Source organism: Culex pipiens, chromosome 2 (genome assembly GCF_016801865.2).
Source record: "Culex pipiens pallens isolate TS chromosome 2, TS_CPP_V2, whole genome shotgun sequence".
In the NCBI taxonomy this organism is placed as follows: Eukaryota; Metazoa; Arthropoda; class Insecta; order Diptera; family Culicidae; genus Culex; species Culex pipiens.
The window spans coordinates 16474276-16493951 of record NC_068938.1 but is presented as its reverse complement, the minus strand read 5'-3'; the positions used below and the strand labels follow the sequence as shown (position 1 = coordinate 16493951).

At 31.8% G+C, this 19676-nt stretch overlaps 1 protein-coding gene across 4 annotated transcripts in view; it reads left to right on the top strand.

Moving 5' to 3' along the window:
• The window catches only part of LOC120417731 (potassium voltage-gated channel protein Shaw-like), a 225162-nt gene that overhangs the window by 119995 nt on the left and 85491 nt on the right, over positions 1-19676 (top strand). For 2 of the 4 annotated variants that reach the window (XM_052707324.1, XM_052707323.1), the window contains one exon: positions 4812-4866. The exons of the other annotated variants lie outside the window; for them this stretch is intronic. The gene's annotated coding sequence lies outside the window, so the exon portion shown is untranslated. The remainder of the gene's footprint in view (positions 1-4811; positions 4867-19676) is intronic. 4 annotated transcript variants of the gene reach the window in all.

Sequence of the window (19676 nt, the reverse complement as noted above, 5' to 3'; positions counted from 1 at the left end):
TCTCAACCTTTTTTTCAAGACCTTGCCCGCCACGATCCCAACCTAATTTCATGCCATTTGCCCGGCTTAGGCTCCGGTTCGATGGCCAATCTCTGCCACATATCTTCGTCGCTCGATTTCTGTATCTGTTCCTGATCCCTGGCACTGCGCTGACTGTTAAGACCCTCTCAACCCATCCGGAGGGGCCATCACCAACGACGTCGACGGGTCCATCCATTATAGATGCGGTTGGTCATCAATTCCGCCTGGTTGACCGCAACCGGGACACAACATCGACAACCGCAGAGTTCAGTTGGTCGGCAAGAGTTTTCGCTCCAGTGGGCCACAGTTTTCAAACTATAAAATATTTCCGTTCGGGTCACCGGTCTCTGGAATCGGATGGCCTGGACTCCGGACTCGGGGTGGACCGGGGAATTCCACGCTCCATTGGCCACCCCGGCGTCGTCTTCCGCATGGTTGGAGATGGGGCGCGAGGCCCCAGCGAGCGAACGCGATGGTCATCGATGGACCTGGACCACCACTTGGAGAGGGGATTTTAGAGGTTGAAATTGGTTTCAGGGTGCTTTTTTTATTTCTAGGTTATGTTGACCGCCGATTGGTGAGAGAGTTTCGCAGCTGTGGACGTTGTGGTTTTGGTTTTTCGGGGAGTCGATGAGTTAGGCTTGGTACTCGATAACGATGCAATGAACTGGGGTTTGGAATTAATTTACCTTTTTTTTAGAAACAGGAAGGTAAACCAGCGTTCACCCACAAACCAGGAAGCTTATTAACTTGGACCAAACATAATTTAGTTCCATTTTTAACAAACCCAAAAAAAGACATGTTTTTAAGCGTATATTAAATATCCCTTAAAATTACATGTTTCAAATTTTTTTTTACAGTCGAGTAACGGAAAATGGCAGTTTTTAAATCTTTTTTAATGTTTTTTTCGATGAAAAATAAGTTTTTTCGGAATTTTGAGTACGCTAACAATTCGGGCGTACAATTTTACACAAAAGTCCCTTTGACACCAAATTTCTATCTCATCCACGTGTTTGGCTGCAAATTATTGAAAAACACCTCTTTTTCACATGTTCAAAATCAAAAGGGTCGTACCGCCCCTCCGTCACGAGATATCAAAAAACTCGGATTCGTGATCAGGAACAAAAATTATCCCTTAGGACAAAGTTTCACGCAAATCGAAGTGTGAGTTGGTAGAGAATTACCCCTATGTTTTAGGGAACAAAATACTTGATTTTTTCAGAAAATTCCAGAAACGCCTAGCAAAAAAACAACAAATTATTATGAAAAAGTATTTTTTTGTAAAAATCTAAACAAAGGTAAAAAATTGTTGAAACGAAATTGCAATAAAAAATTCCAATAAGTTGATAAAATGCGCCGTTTTCAGATAAAAACGATGTTTGGGTAGGGCGTCCAATTTTCCCTGTTTTTTTTTTTCATTTCACCGGGAAACGGGAAAAATATTTTAGTATTCTCGGGATCCCCCAAGATCCCACGATTTTCTTTTAAATGGTCATAAAAATATTTTTTCTTTAAATCACAGCATTAGTTGATTACCATCAACTGGTGACTAGACTACAATCTGAACAGGGACAGCAATTTTCAGAAAGCTAGATAAAAGTTTTCTAATTGGATTTGTTTTATTATCTTTACTCTGCTTTCGATATAAAAACAAACAACAATTCATGACCCAATCTGATTCAGATTTAATTAGTTTCTATAAATAATTTATTTTAATTTTTTTTATATGACTAGAGAAGCTCAAAAATTAAAAATACAGAATTTTATTTTAGATAAGTTTCAAATTTTCAATTTTGTATGTACAATATTTTTCAAATATTCTTTTATCCCCATTTATGTAAAATCGAGACGACAGTCTGAATAAAGACGGCAGACGCTATAGCATTTAATTTGGGAATCGATTTTTAAATGTTGTTGTTTTATTCCATTCTCTACCAATATCAATTAATTTTATCAAAGTTTTATTCAAATCAGATTGTTCTGATTCGTCCCAGATGCCTGAGAAAAAAAATGTAAATTTGTTTTTAATTTGAAAAAATATGCATAAATATAAAACCAAATCTTTTTAAAATATAAAAAAATCATAAAAAATATTAAAAAGAGAGCATTTGTTTCCTAAAAATTAATACTTCTAACTTACGTGAAATTTTACGAAGATTCCGAATATGAAAAAATTGAGACCAAAAAGTGCCGTCTTTTTTGGCCTGCAGGGCAAAATCTAACGTTGTAAAATGTTTGTTATAGAAAAATCGAAAAACTATGAGAAAAACTGCGATTGGCCAAAAAGATGATACCGTAGGCTTATAGCTCTTGAAATTACCTAACTTTTGAATTATGAGAGTATGGGTGTTGGAGGCTGTTGCAAAAAGATATTAAGGTTTTAAAAAAATCTATTTTTAACAGTAATTTGCAAAAGCTATGAGAAAAAGTCAAACCAATCCTGGATGTCTATGGCACATTTTGAAGGTCTTCAAAAGGCCTTTCGAATGCAACTAAGAGATTTGGAATTGATGAAGTTTTACGGAAATGCGAGCAATTTTAAGATTTTTTAGGTTTTTTGAACATAAAAATTTAAAGCCCGTTTTAAAAAATATAAAACCCAATATTTTTAAAATATAAAAAAAAAACATTAAAAATATTGAAAGAGAGAGCATTTGGCGAATACGTACACAAAAATTCTACAATTTGCCTCAATTACCAAAATAAATTCTGATAAAAATAAATGCATTTTGTAAAATTCCTCTCGATTACCAACACAAAGGAATACACTTTTCAACAACAAAATCTGAATTTTGAGAGCAAACTTTGTATTACTTTTTCAATTTCATGAATACCGGGACAAAATAAGAAAATTACCTTGATACGGGAATTCCCGGTTTTGGACAATTCCCGGGAATTCTGACTGATTTGAAGATTTGAAGATTTGAAGATTTGAAGATTTGAATATTTGAAGATTTGAAGATTTGAAGATTTGAAGATTTAAAGATTTGAAGATTTGAAGATTTGAAGATTTGAAGATTTGAAGATTTGAAGATTTGAAGATTTGAAGATTTGAAGATTTGAAGATTTGAAGATTTGAAGATTTGAAGATTTGAAGATTTGAAGATTTGAAGATTTGAAGATTTGAAGATTTGAAGATTTGAAGATTTGAAGATTTGAAGATTTGAAGATTTGAAGATTTGAAGATTTGAAGATTTGAAGATTTGAAGATTTGAAGATTTGAAGATTTGAAGATTTGAAGATTTGAAGATTTGAAGATTTGAAGATTTGAAGATTTGAAGATTTGGAGATTTGAAGATTTGAAGATTTGAAGATTTGAAGATTTGAAGATTTGAAGATTTGAAGATTTGAAGATTTGAAGATTTGAAGATTTGAAGATTTGAAGATTTGAAGATTTGAAGATTTGAAGATTTGAAGATTTGAAGATTTGAAGATTTGAAGATTTGAAGATTTGAAGATTTGAAGATTTGAAGATTTGAAGTTTTGAAGATTTCTGGGAAGAGAATAAAATAGTAGGTAATAGATAGCAAATAGATATAAATACCATTCTGAGGAATGGGGTAAAAAAGAAAAGCAAACACATGAACAAATTATAACTTAAATACTTACAAATTGTACAAAAATAAATTAAAGACAAACATTGGCTTCTTCATCGAAACGAATCGAAATATTCCAAAAATACAAATTCCTTTATCCTCTACACGTGAAAACATCCAAATAAATTCGTCAAACAACAATGTCCCGTCGTTATCGCCCGAATGGTTCCGGAATCCTTGCGACAAACGACCTCCTCCTAACATCCGATGACCCACCACACTCGATTTGAATGACCTAGCCTGGCAAGAGAGACAGTATCCTGCATTCACAAATCACCATCGATCCGAAGTTCCGCGGCCCCCAAATGTATGCTGTGCTCGAAATATGACCTCTCACTCTTTCCTCGATTTGCCTATCACATTAACAACACGCGCCGCAGGACTCTTGACTTGCTGTCTCTGTCTCACTAACACAATCACACACAAACAGAACAGGACGACCGTTTCCGATCCTTTGTCGAGTGTGGGTGGTTGGTTGGGTGTATACTTTCGAGTATGTTTGGAAAAGCCCAAAAGCAAACGAAAGTTACGTGATTAGACATGACTGGAAATAATGAGGATGGATTTCTATTTGACGACCTGCCGCCGCCTCATCGGTCGCAGAAGGCAGTCTCCTTCGGTTCTTGCGTGACGACGACGACGGCCACCCCGAAAAAGGACACACGTCGATAATTTATGCGCCCAAATGGGAAAATTTATGGACGGTCGTTAGGACTCCACTGCACAAGGACTATCATTTTCGAGAGGTGGTTGGGGGCAGAACTCTTGCGCGTCCCTCTAATGATGGGAATGAGAATGATGGCAGACTGATGTTTCCGACCTGGGTGAAGAGAGTGGCCAAGTTTGCTTTTTATTGCTGGCTTGTTAACTTGTGGGGAGCCTATTTTTGGGGAAGGTGGAGTTACACTGGGAAACGAAAATAGGGTTGTAATTTCTTAGAAGACTTGAAAATCTTATATTTGACAACTTTTTTCAAAGTTTTTTAAACTAGGAATCTCCCTAAAACTGAGTAGAACAAATTTCACTTAAAAAAACAGCTTATTTTGCTACACAGTGCCATAACTGCTGCTATAATTAAATGTTGGGCAATAAAGTGGGATATTTTAACCAATAAACTTCGTTTCATGCTCGTGTTTCCCCCCACACCGTCATTAACGATCACTAAGAGGTACTTTGTTTACTTTTCCTTTCCAGGTGAGCCATTAGACATCGAAATAGCATTCAAGCAAGACGAAATAAAAAAAAAGCTGTAAGTAAAGCACAAATCATTCAGAACATCCAAATGGTGCTCATAAGCAAACTCTTTAACCTTAATCTAATTTTGGTCAGTCCGTCCCACAGACATCAACAAGAAAAAAAAAGCTTCCAAGAAGTGAAATCTAACTAGTCAAACCCTCGTCTGCTTCAAAAAGTCGTCTATGCTTCTAATCCTCAGCTCGTTTCTGTGCTTTTTTTCAATCTCTCATGGTGACAACTCATTCCGCATAGAAAGTAGTGTCCAGGCAAAAAAAAAGGTCGTTGCATTGCGGAGATCTTCCGGGCAAAACGCCGGTCGTCGGATAGAAAATCCCTAGTCTAGGCGGAAGCAGAGCCTTCATAAGAGACGCCCCCGGTTTGACTTTAATTCAATTTTAACTCTACTCGGGCACCCGCATCGCACCCGGTTTGGGTGGGGACTTCTCTTGAGGTTCAATTTCGTATACTGTGAAAAGACACGCTGGAAATTTTGAAATTGGTTTCCCATTTTCTTGTATTAAATTGAATCTCAATTTTAAATTTTTAGTTGCAGTATAATAAACTAAAGATTTAAAAAATGAGATTTCTCTAGAATTTAAAAAAAGTCTGATTTTTATTTTTGTATTTTTTGGTTGTATAAAACTTTGTCTATCGATTCCTTATGTCCAAATAAGCCATTTTGCATCATAAGTTTCTTCTTACAAGTCTCCTTAATAATTTGGGAGCTATCCATAAAAAGTACTATAAAGGCTTTCTAAAATCTGTATCTCGACTCTCGAGAAGGGATTTTTTATTCGATTTGCTGGATAAGAGGTCGGCAAAATTGTAGGTTATGATGAGGTCTATTTAGTAAAAGAAAATTACACTGGAAAACACATTTTTTTTAAATATACATTTTTGTATTTTTTTTTATCGAAAATGTAAACAAAAAAATCCCAAAAATAATATTTACGCTTGAAATTGAATAATCGAAAATAAGGTACTTTGGGTAAAATATCATAAAGTTCAATATCATAAGAGTTTTAAGTACAATTATTAAACAAAAATTGTTTTTTTGAATATTCTAATGCATATTTTAAATACATGTATTTGAAAAAGTAGAAAGAATTCCATACACTTGTTTTTTTTTTAACTTGTTGATGCCACCTCTGGTAGCAGGCAAAGAATGAAAATTACCAGCAATGAGTTCTTATAAGTTCTACTCAATTGAACATTGGTTTTTAATCGATAACATCTTAGAATTCATTGATTACATTTTTAATGTCAAAAAGTGAAACTTATGTGATTTTTTTAATTTTACAAATATTTTTGATCGATATTTCAAAACGGCTTTAATAATATTATAATTATTTTCAAAACTTCTTAAAAATCAGGTTTCTGATCAGTGTTTTTATTAAAACTATTCGATTCGATTTATTTCACTTTTAATACATGTTTATGAAGACGTTAGATTAAATATTAAATAATTGCTTTTGTTTGTATGACAAAGAGAGTTTTTTTTACATTTTTTTATCAACAGTTTGTCCGTAAATTCAAGTAAAACTGAAGTCCTTTTTGATTGTCAATTTTTTATTTACATCTAATTACGATGGCATCAGGCAGAATCTCTCAAAAAATTTCAAAAAATAAATTTTCGAGCTGGAAAAAATCCTAAATTTTAAAAAGCGAGTTGAGAAAACTGCACGCGTATTTCATTTATTTTTTCAATGAAATATAAATTAAGAAAATTGATGTGAGTGAATTTTTGACGCGAGAAAAATATTTTTTGTAAGATGTTATTCTATGCCAAAGTGTTGAAAACAAATTTGATTTAGGTTGTTTTTTTCTACGCCTAAGACCATCGCAATTTTGATTTCATGTTTTTATCCTCATATTATAACAAAAATTATTTCTTAAAATTTAAATTTTCATTGTCAAAAATGTGCAGTTGATTTTAAACATTAAATAATATATTGTTTATCGTTTATTTTTATATTTTAAATCAAATAGGGCATTTTTTAATCAAGGATCAAGGACTTCACAGAAAAAATAGTTGCACTCTAGAAAAATAATCCATCTTTTTTATTCGACTTTTACAAAAAATATTGAATTGGAAAATTCAATTTTTGGATATGTTTCAGATGACACCTTCTGAGTTATGGAATTAGTTGTTCAAAATGCTTTTAAAAGTGTTGCCAATTTTTCCAAAAAATCTGATTAAAAAAACGAGGAAAATATGTTTAATACATATTCTACAATAATTTTTTTTTTATAAATTTAAAGAACAAAAAATTCGATTGCTAAATTCATTTACCAATTTTTAATATGCTTAGAGCAAGTTTAAATGAAATTTTCTGATCTCTTCAGAAAAAAATGCTTTGTCATGACTTCTACAGGTAAAAAAGTCAAGTTAAAAAATTATTTAAATTGGCTTTAACTTTAAAAGAGTGCGTTACGTCAAAATATGTTTAAATAACTATTTGATTTCTAATTTGATTTTGCATCAAACAATAAATGGTCTGCGCAGAGAAACCGTTTTTGAAAAAAAGATCTTGTTTGAGTATATTTCAGATAAAAAAAAAGTTTGGACTTATGTTCCATGTTTTACAATAATTAGTTTTTTTTTACTAAAACTTGGCCACTGTCTTTTGATTTTCATCATTTGACCATAGCTCAAAAATTGTATTTTTTTTATATCGGACATATACTCAAAAAAGATATTTTTTTTAAACGGTTTCTCTGCGCAGACCATTTAAGAAAAAACTTCACCTCAGAACGGGAATCGAACTCACGATATTTCGATTATAAATCCAAAATGACGTTATTTGGTCAGGATTCACATTGACCATTTTTACTCTTTACTCTTAAAGGTATATGACTTTGCCTAGCCAGCCGGGGTTGTTCAGCTATTTCTTAATTTGTAGCCGAAAAGACTTTTTTTCAAAAGCAAGGGAATGTGAAATTCAATAAACATTTCAATTTTAAAAATTTTTAATTTGCAAACATCAACAACAGATCGGAACATTAATCCCTAAAACGTAGATGGGTAATTCTCTACCAACTCACACGAAATCGGGAAATGTTGCCCCGACCCCTCTTCGATTTGCGTGAAACTATGTCCTAAGGGGTAACTTTTGTCCCTTATCACGAATCTGAGGTCCGTTTTTTGATATCTCGTGACGGAGGGGTGGTACGACCCCTTCCATTTTTGAACATGCGAAAAAAGAGTTGTTTTTCAATAATTTGCAGCCTGAAACGGTGATGAGATAGAAATTTGGTGTCAAAGGGACTTTTATGTAAAATTAGACGCCCGATTTGATGGCGTACTCAGAATTCCGAAAAAACGTTATTTTCATCGAAAAAATCACTAAAAAAGTTTTAAAAATTCTCCCATTTTCCGTTACTCGACTGTAAAAAAATTTTGGAACATGTCATTTTATGGGAAATTTAATGTACTTTTCGAATCTTTTCAAAACTTTTTTTTCGTAAAATCGCGATAACTCGTGATGTTTATAAGCAAACTCCTTATGTTTATATATCAAAATTTTTGTAATTGTCTGCTCTACAACTTTGTAGAACATTGTTAAACTCTTAAAAATAACCCTGCAAAGTTAGAAAAAACACGAAATTTTATAATGAAAAATTTTGTTCTGAATGAAAAAATGACCCTTCTGGGTCAATGTAGATTCGAAAATAACATTAAATTTCTCATAAAATGACATGTTCCAAAAATTTTTACAGTCGAGTAACGGAAAATGGGAGAATTTTTTAAACTTTTTCTGTGTTTTTTTTTTCGATGAAAAAAACGTTTTTTCGGAATTGTAAGTACGCCATCAAATCGGGCGTCTAATTTTACATAAAAGTCCGCTTGACACCAAATTTCTATCTCATCACGGTTCAGGCTGCAAATTATTGAAAAACAAAAGTTACCCCTTAGAACAAAGTTTCACGCAAATCGAAGAGGGGTCGGGGCAACTTTTCCCGATTTCGTGTGAGTTGGTAGAGAATTACCCATAATGATTTCGTTTTTAGGAGGAATAGAGTTTTTTTAAACAGAGTTTTTTTTACAGTTTGATCACCAATTCAAGTGAAAGTGAAGTCCTTTTTGATTGACAATTTGGTATTCTAATTTACAATGGTTTAAGGCAGAATTCCTAGATATTTTTTTTCAAAAAATAAATCTGCTAGCTGGAAAAATTTCCCAAATTTTCAATAGCAAGTTTAAAAAATTGCACGCATGTTTCATTCATTTTTTCAATGAAATAAAATTAAGAAAATTAATGTATGTGAATTTTTGACCCGAAGAGAAATATTTTTGTGTAAGATGCCATAGAGTTGAAAACTATATTTTTTTTTCTTGAATTTTAAATTTTCATTAAAAAAATGTTCATATGATTTAAACTACACATAATATGCTGTATAACGTTTATGTTTATATTTGAAATCAAATAGAGCACGTTATTGGATTTTCGAGTATTGTGACCACAATTCTGAAATGACATAAATTATATAGAAATAAATATTTCCAGAAACTCATTTTGAGAATGTTAGGTAGTAGCATAACTGTTGCGATGTATAACATATTTTGTCATACTTTTTTTTCAAGTTTGAAAATGGGAAAAATATTTATTTTTTTCTTAAAAATTTGTAACTTGAGATTGAATTGTTTTTATCAATTTATTTAGGACTACTCAGAAAAATATATACACTCTAAAAAAACTAACTCATATTTGTATTCTACTGTGGACAAAAAATTTTGAATTCGAACATTCCATTTTTGGATATGTTTTAGATGACACCTTCTGAAATATGGTCTGACTTGGTCAAAATGCGTTTAACAGTGATGCCAATTTTCGAAAAAATCCAGATCGTAAAAAACGTGGAAAATATTATTTTAGATATTAGATATAAAGGCTGCTTAAAACACTGAAAATCAAAAGAACAAAAAAAATCCGATGCCTTAATTTTTCTTTTAATTTTTAATGTGTTATGAGCGATTTTGAATAACATTTTCTGAGCTTTTCAAAAAATCAAATTTGTTTTTTCATGATTTCTACAGGTAATAAAGTCATGTTAAAAAAATAATTGGATTTATCTTAAAAACAGTGCGTCACGTCAAATTATATTTAATTTTCGATTGCATGTTTTTTTTTAATGTTTAAAAAATGCAACGCTGCCGAAAGAAATTTGACCATTTGACCATAGCTGAAAAAAGAACAAGGAATTTTTAAAGTTCAAAACATCTGCGGTCATTTTTTTTCTCTGCGTGCCAACTCAATTCATTAAGCTTTCTTCAAATCACCACAAAAAAGGGAAGAAACCAGCCTTGTCCAGTCGCTGCGACGCGTTCTTCTATTTTCATTCGATTTAAGCGAGAGTTCCGTCCAATTCAAGCTCTAACGATAGAAAAAAAAACCCCCGAACCCTCAATGTTTCCCAGGAAAAAACCACTCGACGTGACACTGAGCAGGGTTCGAGTGGCAACCAGTTAGCTGAAAGAAAAAAAAAACTGATGAAGAGAGGAACTAGTTCAACTGCCAAATGACCACTGCTGGATTAAAATTGACTCATTCATGTGAAAGGTGGATTGGGTAGGAGGGGAAAATTTTCCATTTCACCTTACTTTTCCCCTTTTTTGGTTCGATTAAACTTCATCAAAGAATCTTCGGAATTGGTCTGAACTTTGCAGGGAGGAAGATTTATTTGCCTCTTTTTGGGAATTTGGCCTTCCTGGAAAATGACTGCCACTGCGGAATGAAGAATACTCTTTTAATCCACTTTCCAGGAGGTTGGTTAAATTGTGTCTAATTGGTAGCAAAATTTGTGGATGAATAAATAATGGCGGAATTTGATGACGTTTTTGCTCTGCTTTAATTTTAAGCGGATGATCCTTTTTTCTTTTTTGATTGAAGCTTTTAATCGAGTGTTCAATAATTTAAATTTAATGATTGAATTAAATTACTGGTCACAGTCGAAGTGTGATTGTACATCAGACAGTGTGACACCAAGTGAAATAATTGTTAAATGGGGCATAATCGCGGGAAAACAAACACTCTCGAAATCATGTTTTATTCGCGCGTGTATTATCACCGCGCATCAAGGTTGAATAATTTAAAATCGTGTTATTAGCATTGCCATTCAGTTGATTACCACTTAATCGGGTGGCCTCATTAGTGCAACATGTTAACGCTTTTTCGTCAGCCAACCGGCAGAGAAATGATTCAAAGTAGAGCACTTGAAAAGTTTGGCCCAATTCAATTACCCTCCCCCATTTGCAGTTCGCTCCAACAGACCACCGTTTGCATTAATTTCTCCGAATTCAATTTGGTAAACATTCTCGTAATGAAACCGTCTCCTACTCCTCCATCTCGCAAAAATAAGACTTTTCGTGCCCGAATCCCAAAAGAACTTTTATTTGCCTCCTCTCTCGACCCATCCACTTAATGGTTCATATCATGCTACAGATACAGCATCGCCAAACAGGCTGAAAAAAAGACACCACCCCCACAACTCCCACCCCACCCAAAATTTCGAATAAGAAAGCGAGCCCCCTATTTGCTGGCCCCGACTGCTGGAATAGAAGATATTCAGGAAGTGAACTCTCTCTCGCAATGATGGCTTTGCGGGCTGACGAGTGCGCAACCAGCGTAAGCTTTTGGCAGTGTGGAGGAAAAGTTTTAATTAAATAAATTCTGAAACCGAATTATGACTCAAACGACACTGACGGGAGTCGTTTTGACGAGGGAAACCTTCGCTGGCGATGGAAATGCGAAGTTGGATGGGGGAGTGATGGTACGGAATTACGAAAACATTGTGTTTTTTATGATATTTGCTGTGCATTATTTGTTGGATTTGGATGAAATCATGAATTTTTGAAACAATAATTGTAAATAAAGCACTCGTCAGACCAAAAGACAGTCTAGTTTGTACAAAATAATACTTTTAGAGTTCTTAGAAATGTTTTTATTTTAATTGTTTGTTATCCTACTTCACAACAAGGGTTCAGTTTAACCCAACCTGATAATCACTATACATTTTGTTCTTAATTTAGCAAAAAATAACTTCGGCAAATACAACAAAAAAACCATGAAGGTCGTTTCAAGACATTTTGTTGGTGGTCGTTTCGCAAATGGAAATAAATCGATGGAAACTTATTGTGAAGCATAAATCAGTAGTAAGAATTCAAAATGATCAATTATTTTCGTAATTTTAACATATATATATATAAAAACACGAACAATGCTTCAGATTACATAAAAGATGATTTTTAATCATTTCTATCAGTTTGTTTAATTTTTCTACATGAGTTGTATGCAAAATTAATTGGATATTCAAAATATAATTTTGATTACTTTTTGCATTTTAATCAGCAGAAACAGTCATTTAAAAATAAATTAAATTTTCATGGCATATTTTTTTAGATATTTACGTTTTTTTAAATAATATGCGCAGATTTTTCATTTTATTTACTATGTAAAAAGATGACATTCATATATTTTTCAGTGAGTTTTTTGCATTCCTACAATCTGAGCAATAATTTGTAAATAAATTGTTTTCTTGAGAAATTTATAGCTATGAATTTTTGCAATCATTTGATCCTAAGGAATTTTTCGATTTTTTTTAAGTGATAATGTTTACATATTTTGGAGTTTTTTTGTAATCTTTTCAGCATAAGCAGTTCTATTTTTTTTAAAGAAGGTTAAGTCGGTGCTTAAAGTTCTGCTTGATGTGTACCGACAAAGAAAATGTTAAAATGTTCAAAAAATAGAATAATATGACCGTTGCAAATATTTGTTGATGTTTATGTCCCTCGACTCTGACCAAATTCAAGGGGGAGGGGGAGGGCCAAAAATATATATAAAAATCTAAATTACAAACCAAACACAAAATAAATAAACATGAAAAGACATCACAGGAAAATCTATGAAAATAAAAGAAAAACGAGCATGGTAAAAAACAAAAGCAAAAAAAAACAAATAAATGAAAAAATAGAAGAAAAAGGAAAATACATCAAAGAAGTAAATAGAAAACATTGTTAATCAATCAAATCAAACAAAGATAAATGAATGAAATCATAGCCCCCCTTCAAAGTTGGCTCGAAAAATCAGAACGCAAAAAAAAATCAAAAAACTTTAAAATTTCAATGGAAATTTGAGTACAATCAGCTTAATCAATTTAGAATGCATTTCCCTGCGTTTAGAATCACTTTTAGCATGTGAGCAGTTCTCTACGGAATCGGTCTTTTTTATGTAATTTTAATTTTTGTATTTTTTAATCCGGCTGAAACTTTTTTGGTGCCTTCGGTATGCCCAAAGAAGCCATTTTGCATCATTAGTTTGTCCATATAATTTTCCATACAAATTTGGCAGCTGTTCATACAAAAAAGATATGTGAAAATTCAAAAATCTGTATCTTTTGAAGGAATTTTTTGATCGAGTTGGTGTCTTCGACAAAGTTGTAGGTATGGATATGGACTACACTGAAAAAAAATGCTACACGGTAAAAACAATTTTGGTGATTTTTTATTTAACTTTTTGTCACTAAAACTTGATTTGCAAAAAAACACTATTTTTATTTTTTTTTTATTTTTTGATATGTTTTAGAGGACATAAAATGCCAACTTTTCAGAAATTTCCAGAATGGGCAAAAAATCTTTAACCGAGCTATGATTTTTTGAATCAATACTGATTTAAAAAAAAAATCGAAAAATCGGTCGCAAAAATTTTTCAACTTTTTTTTTCGATGTAAAATCGAATTTGCAATCAAAAAGTACTCTAGTGAATTTTTGATAAAGTGCACCGTTTTCAAGTTATAGCCATTTTTAGGTAACTTTTTTGAAAATTGTCGCAGTTTTTAATTTTTTATAATTAGTGCCCATGTTTGCCCACCTTTGATAAAAATATTTTTGAAAAGCTGAGAAAATTCTCTATATTTTGCTTTATTGAACTTTGTTGATGCGACCCATAGTTGCTGAGATATTGCTATGCAAAGACTAAAAAACAGGAAAATTGATGTTTTCTAAGTCTCACCCAAACAACCCAACATTTTCTAATGTCGATATCTCAGCAACTATAGGTCCGATTTACAATGTTAAAACATGAAACATTCGTGAAATTTTCCGATCTTTTCGAAAAAAATATTTTCAAAAATTTAAAATCCAGACTAACATTTTAAACGGGCCAAACATTCAATATTACGCCCATTTGAAATGTTAGTCTTGATTTTAAATTTTTGAAAATATTTTTTTCGAAAAGATCGGAAAATTTCACGAATGTTTCATGTTTTATTATTGTAAATCGGACCTATAGTTGCTGAGATATCGACATTAGAAAATGGTGGGTTGTTTGGGTGAGACTTAGAAAACATCAATTTTCCTGTTTTTTTAGCCTTTGCATAGCAATATCTCAGCAACTATGGGTCGCATCAACAAAGTTCAATAAAGCAAAATATAGAGAATTTTCTCAGCTTTTCAAAAATATTTTTATCAAAGGTGGGCAAACATGGGCACTAATTTAAAAAAATGAAAAACTGCGACTATTTTCAAAAAAGTTACCTAAAAATGGCTATAACTTGAAAACGGTGCACTTTATCAAAAATTCACTTAAGTACTTTTTGATTGCAAATTCGATTTTACATCGAAAAATGAAGTTGAAAAATTTTTGCGACCGATATTTCGATTTTTTGAAAAAATCAGTATTGATTCAAAAAATCATAACTCGGTCAAAGATTTTTTGCCCATTCTGGAAATTTCTGAAAAGTTGGCATTTAACGTCCTCTAAAACATATCAAAAAATAAAAAAAAATTAAAAATAGTGTTTTTTTGCAAATCAAGTTTTAGTGACAAAAAGTTAAATAAAAAATCACCAAAATTGTTTTTACCGTGTATCATTTTTTTTCAGTGTAGTCCATATCCATACCTACAACTTTGTCGAAGACACCAACTCGATCAAAAAATTCCTTCAAAAGATACAGATTTTTGAATTTTCACATATCATTTTTGTATGGACAGCTGCCAAATTTGTATGGAAAATTATATGGACAAACTAATGATGCAAATTGGCTTCTTTGGGCATACCGAAGGCACCAAAAAAGTTTCAGCCGGATTAAAAAATACAAAAAAATCGAATGACCGAAAACTCAGAGAATTGCTCATGTGTGAGATGATTTAAAAATTTTTTTTGAATTTTTTAAAATTTTCGATTTTAAATTTTTTTCCCGTCAAAATTTTTGTTTTCGTAGAATACTTCTTTTTTTTTTAATTAATGATTGCAAAACAACTGAACTAGTGTAAAATGTTTAAAAAAAACTTTTTTCCATTCTTATGCTGAAACTATAGCTTGTTAGGCCGTTGCAAATATTTTTTGAAGTTTATGTCTCTCGGCTCTGACCAAAGTCGAGGGGGGGGGGGACAAAAAATATAAAAATTAAAAAATTGAAATAATAAGCTTAGGTTTCAACATTTGGATGAAAAAAGTGTTTAAAAATGAATTTTACAGGCATACAGTTGCTTTCCAATCATTAGTTTTGAAAATATCGAAGTATTGACGAATAACTTTTCGTGGGACTATAAACGCGGAAAAATGCATTTTAGGTGGTTTTCAGTTGATTTAACTTTTACTTTCATTAAAATTTTGAAGTTTTACAAAAAAAAATGTTGCCCCTCGATTATTCAGGCCAACATTGAAGGGGGTGGGGGGGGGGGGGGGGGTGGAGACATAAACTTTGAAAAATATTTGCAACGGCCTTACTAAAAAAAAATCAATGGCACCGAACATATTTACCTAAAGTTTTTATTTATTTATTGCATGATCCAACACTTTGGCTGTTCTGAAGTGGTGGGGAATGTGTGCGTTCTTTTTATTGGAAAACTTTGACATAGAGATTTAACTGATTACATAAATAAGAGCATTTTAAAATTATAAAACTGGAGTATTTCACAAAAAAATCTTCGAAGTCTACTTCAGATATTCATGCTCAATTTCACTTTGGCATTTTGAGACAAAAAAGAAGATGCATTGATTTGTTCTACAAAGAACTTTTATGTTGCTTTTTTGCTTGCTCTTTATTTCAATGCAAACAATGGAACTAAAAAATTATTGAAATTTTTTAATTCCTATTTCTGGAAATTGTTAACGCTGAGGGGAACTTTTAATATGGATTTTTTCAATTAATTTAGAAATATTTAAAGAAAATGTGGAAATTTTTCAAAAGCAAAAAAGGAACGTTTTTTTAAAATGCAGTTGAATAGAGTTTAAAATGGATATAAAAAATAAATTGTTTTAATTTATACAAAGTAAGACTTAATGAAAGTACCAAAGGCGTCAATAATCAGCAAAAAAAATTAAAGGATGATGAAATAAAGAAAAATAAGTTTAGAGATCCTGAATTCACTCTTTTTTCTATTTAGTTTATTGTTTAAAAATCTTCTTGAATTTCATATTAAACCCATTTTAAAGATCATTCTCAGAAGCCATTAATTTTGAAAGACTGGCAAGGTTGCCAAGATATAACCTATTTAGTAATATGCTATGACTGTCCTCTCAAGTATAAGAACTTTTTTTGTTTTCAGAATTGAAGTATTTTGATGAAGACTGCAATAACACTAGAGAGTTGTCAATTTGCCAAACGCCTTTCGGTGACACTTTATTACTTGTTCCAACTTAAGTTATTCCAAGCCATAAACATTAAATTTCCAGTGTAATGTAAAACACCATTCGCCAGAAACGCTTCGGACACAGATCCAAACTGAATTGTGGTATACATTATGCGGGAGCAACATACATTAATTAAATAACAACACATTGTATCAACTTTTCAGGGCAGATGTTGCTGAAACCATTCAAAGCTGAGGATTTTTTGTGAAGCATCAAATCGCTGTATTATTTTTCGAAACACAGCGCACGAAAATAACTCCTCAAAAAGGTCATAAATATTTTATCGACTTCCAGCCACCACAAGAGCATACTCGTACACCTCATTTTTCCGAGCTTATTTCCATAAAAACGACCACCCATCACACGTGCACATTTTCCGGGAAAAAAAACTTGGCCCCTCCCAGAACCACAAACCCTGGCCCGATAAAATCCATTTACAGAGTGCTGTGTTGGCCCCACAGCCCAGGTAACACAAAACCACCAAACACACACACACACACACACACACACTCCACACTCTATCTCTCATAAAAGGATCCCTTTAATCACAGACAACGAGTCAACAAAGTGGGATATTCTGGCCCGGAAAATGCGCTATCGCATGTTGTCATTGTTGTTCGTGTCGTTTTGGGCTGGTGGTGGTGGTGGTGTGTGCTGTACTACTATCTAGCGCAAAACCCCCAGCTTTTTAATTTCACTTGTTTTACTGGTTTTTTCTTCCACCACCCTTCCAAGTTCCCTGTTGCTGCTGCCGGTGCTTCCACTTCACCAAATATCGTGTGCGCACCCATGTGATGGTTTAGCAGCATAAACCTGCTCCTTGTTTCAACACTTTGGCTTTGCTATGGTGAGTGGGAGTGTGTGCATTCTGAACGAAAATCTTTGTGATCTATGGAATATCACGGTGTAAAATATATTTTTTTCCTGATTTCACAGTGTTTACCAAATTATATAATTTCAAAAATATATTGGATATATTGGAATGATTCACAATAGTTTTTTTAAACATTTGATAAATTTTCATATCTCTTCAACAAAAAATTCAAACAATTAAAAATTTGAAAAATTATCGATTTGTAGACCTTCTCAAAAGTGAAGTTTTAATTTGAAATTATAAAATTAATTATGTTGAAAAGATCAGAAAATTTCAAAAAAATTACATTTTCTATCATTGAAAAATCGGACCAATAGTTTCCGAGATATCGTCAGTTTAAAATGGCTGGTTGGTTAGGTGACAATAAGAAAAAATAATTTCATCGATTCGAATTCTTTGTAAGGCTGAACCTCCGAACTAACTGACAAATTGAACGATTTTCAATGTTCCAGACAGGAAATTTTCTCACCTTTTCAATAAAAATTTGTCAGGTGTGCTTTTTTTTGAAGAAAATAAATCGAAAATGCTAACCTAAAATTTGCTATTTCTTTAAAACAGTACCTCCCTTCAAAGTTGGCACGAAAAATCAGGAAGCAAAACTTTTTTTCAAAAGCCTTCGAAATTTAAATGGAAATTCAAGTACAATCAGCAGAAATCAATTTTAAATGCATTCCAAAATGTTTTGTTTCGTTATAATTTTTATTTTCCTCAAATCATATTTTTTTTTGAAAACTTATGGTTGCAAAGCAACTGAACTAGTGTGCATTTGCATTTTAGAACACTTTTTTCATTCAAATGTTGAGATTATGGCTTGTTATTTCAATTTTTGCATTTTTTTTCAGGAACTGGTGAAATTGAAATCAGTTTCTATTAAATTTGACATGTTTTAGGTAATATTACTCAAAAAGAGGTAAAATTCAATCATCTTATAAATTCAATTCATTCATCCAAAAAAGGTGTTTTACGCCATAATTTTAATAATTTGAAATAATATCAAATTTTTAATCAAAACATTGCTATTTGTAGTAATTTTGTACAGCTTTATATCAAACAATGTTGTAGATAACCTCAACTTTTCTGTTTTTTAATAATGTTTTTTGTACCTATTTTTTTTATTTTGTTGGTTGGAAAACTTAGAAGAATATTTTGTGAAAACAATATTTATTTTCTATTTCAATCAGACCTGAAATTTTAAATCAGTTTCATTCTCAATCTGTCAATAATCAGTCCAATTTTCATACGAATTTTTCAGTTTTAATGTGAAATATGAGAACCTAAAAATGTAATTTCTAGACTAATAACCCTATACACTTTAAAAACAAATTAAACCTATCGATTTGAAAATTTGGCAATAATTTTGATTAAAAATAGAGAAATTAAATAATAAAAATTTTATAGCAAATGTGTATTTCATATTTATTTTGTGCAAATCAATGTACAGCTTAACGAAAGCTTATTTTTAAGGTGTTCTTTACCTTTTAAACAAATTGCATATTTTTCAAAAATTTTGGGTTGGTCGCCGTTTTTCACAAATAAAAATATAATCTTGAATATTAGAAAGAATTTAATAATTTGGTTTATTCTCGAATTTATTCCACTTACTTTTTAATCTGGGTGATGAATAGAGAAATTGCGTAACGTGATTTTCGAATGACCCCACTATGTTTACATTTGCAAAGTAGGATGCTGTTCAAGCACAAGCATGACTTGTTTTTGCTGGTTAAGGAGCTGTTTTATAATCAGTGGTACCGTAAACCGGGGTGACTTTGATAGGATTTCAATTTGTTTTTAGAATATTTTCCAACAGGTAAGGTTTTTTCAAGATTATTAATTTTAAAACATGTACTTGGGTAGGCCACACAAAGTTCATGCACTATTTTGGAAAAAAAAATTTTCAATAGTGTTTAGAAAAATAGTTACGTTAAAAATTCTTGGTTTTAATTCCGGGGTGACTTTGATAGTCATAGTTTTTCTTGTTAAAATCATATTTAAGATGTTCAAACTTTATTTGTACGTTAAATGTACCATCACTAAAGTAGCTGATATAGTTTGTAAGAAAAAAAAATCAATGTTTATATTAAGTTACCTAAGTTTATAAGCTTTTTAACAAAATACATATAAATTTTAGGTAAAATTGTTAAAAAGTCGGAATTTTGCCTGAAATTTGTTAAAAATAGTTTTGTTTATAAAATTATCGATTTATATTGCATTTTGTTCAACAGAATTTGCTTATAAATTTGGAGATTTTTTTTAATTGTGCTTCACAAACACATATTATTTAATATTTACAATCTTATTTAACCTTCTCCTAGTGGA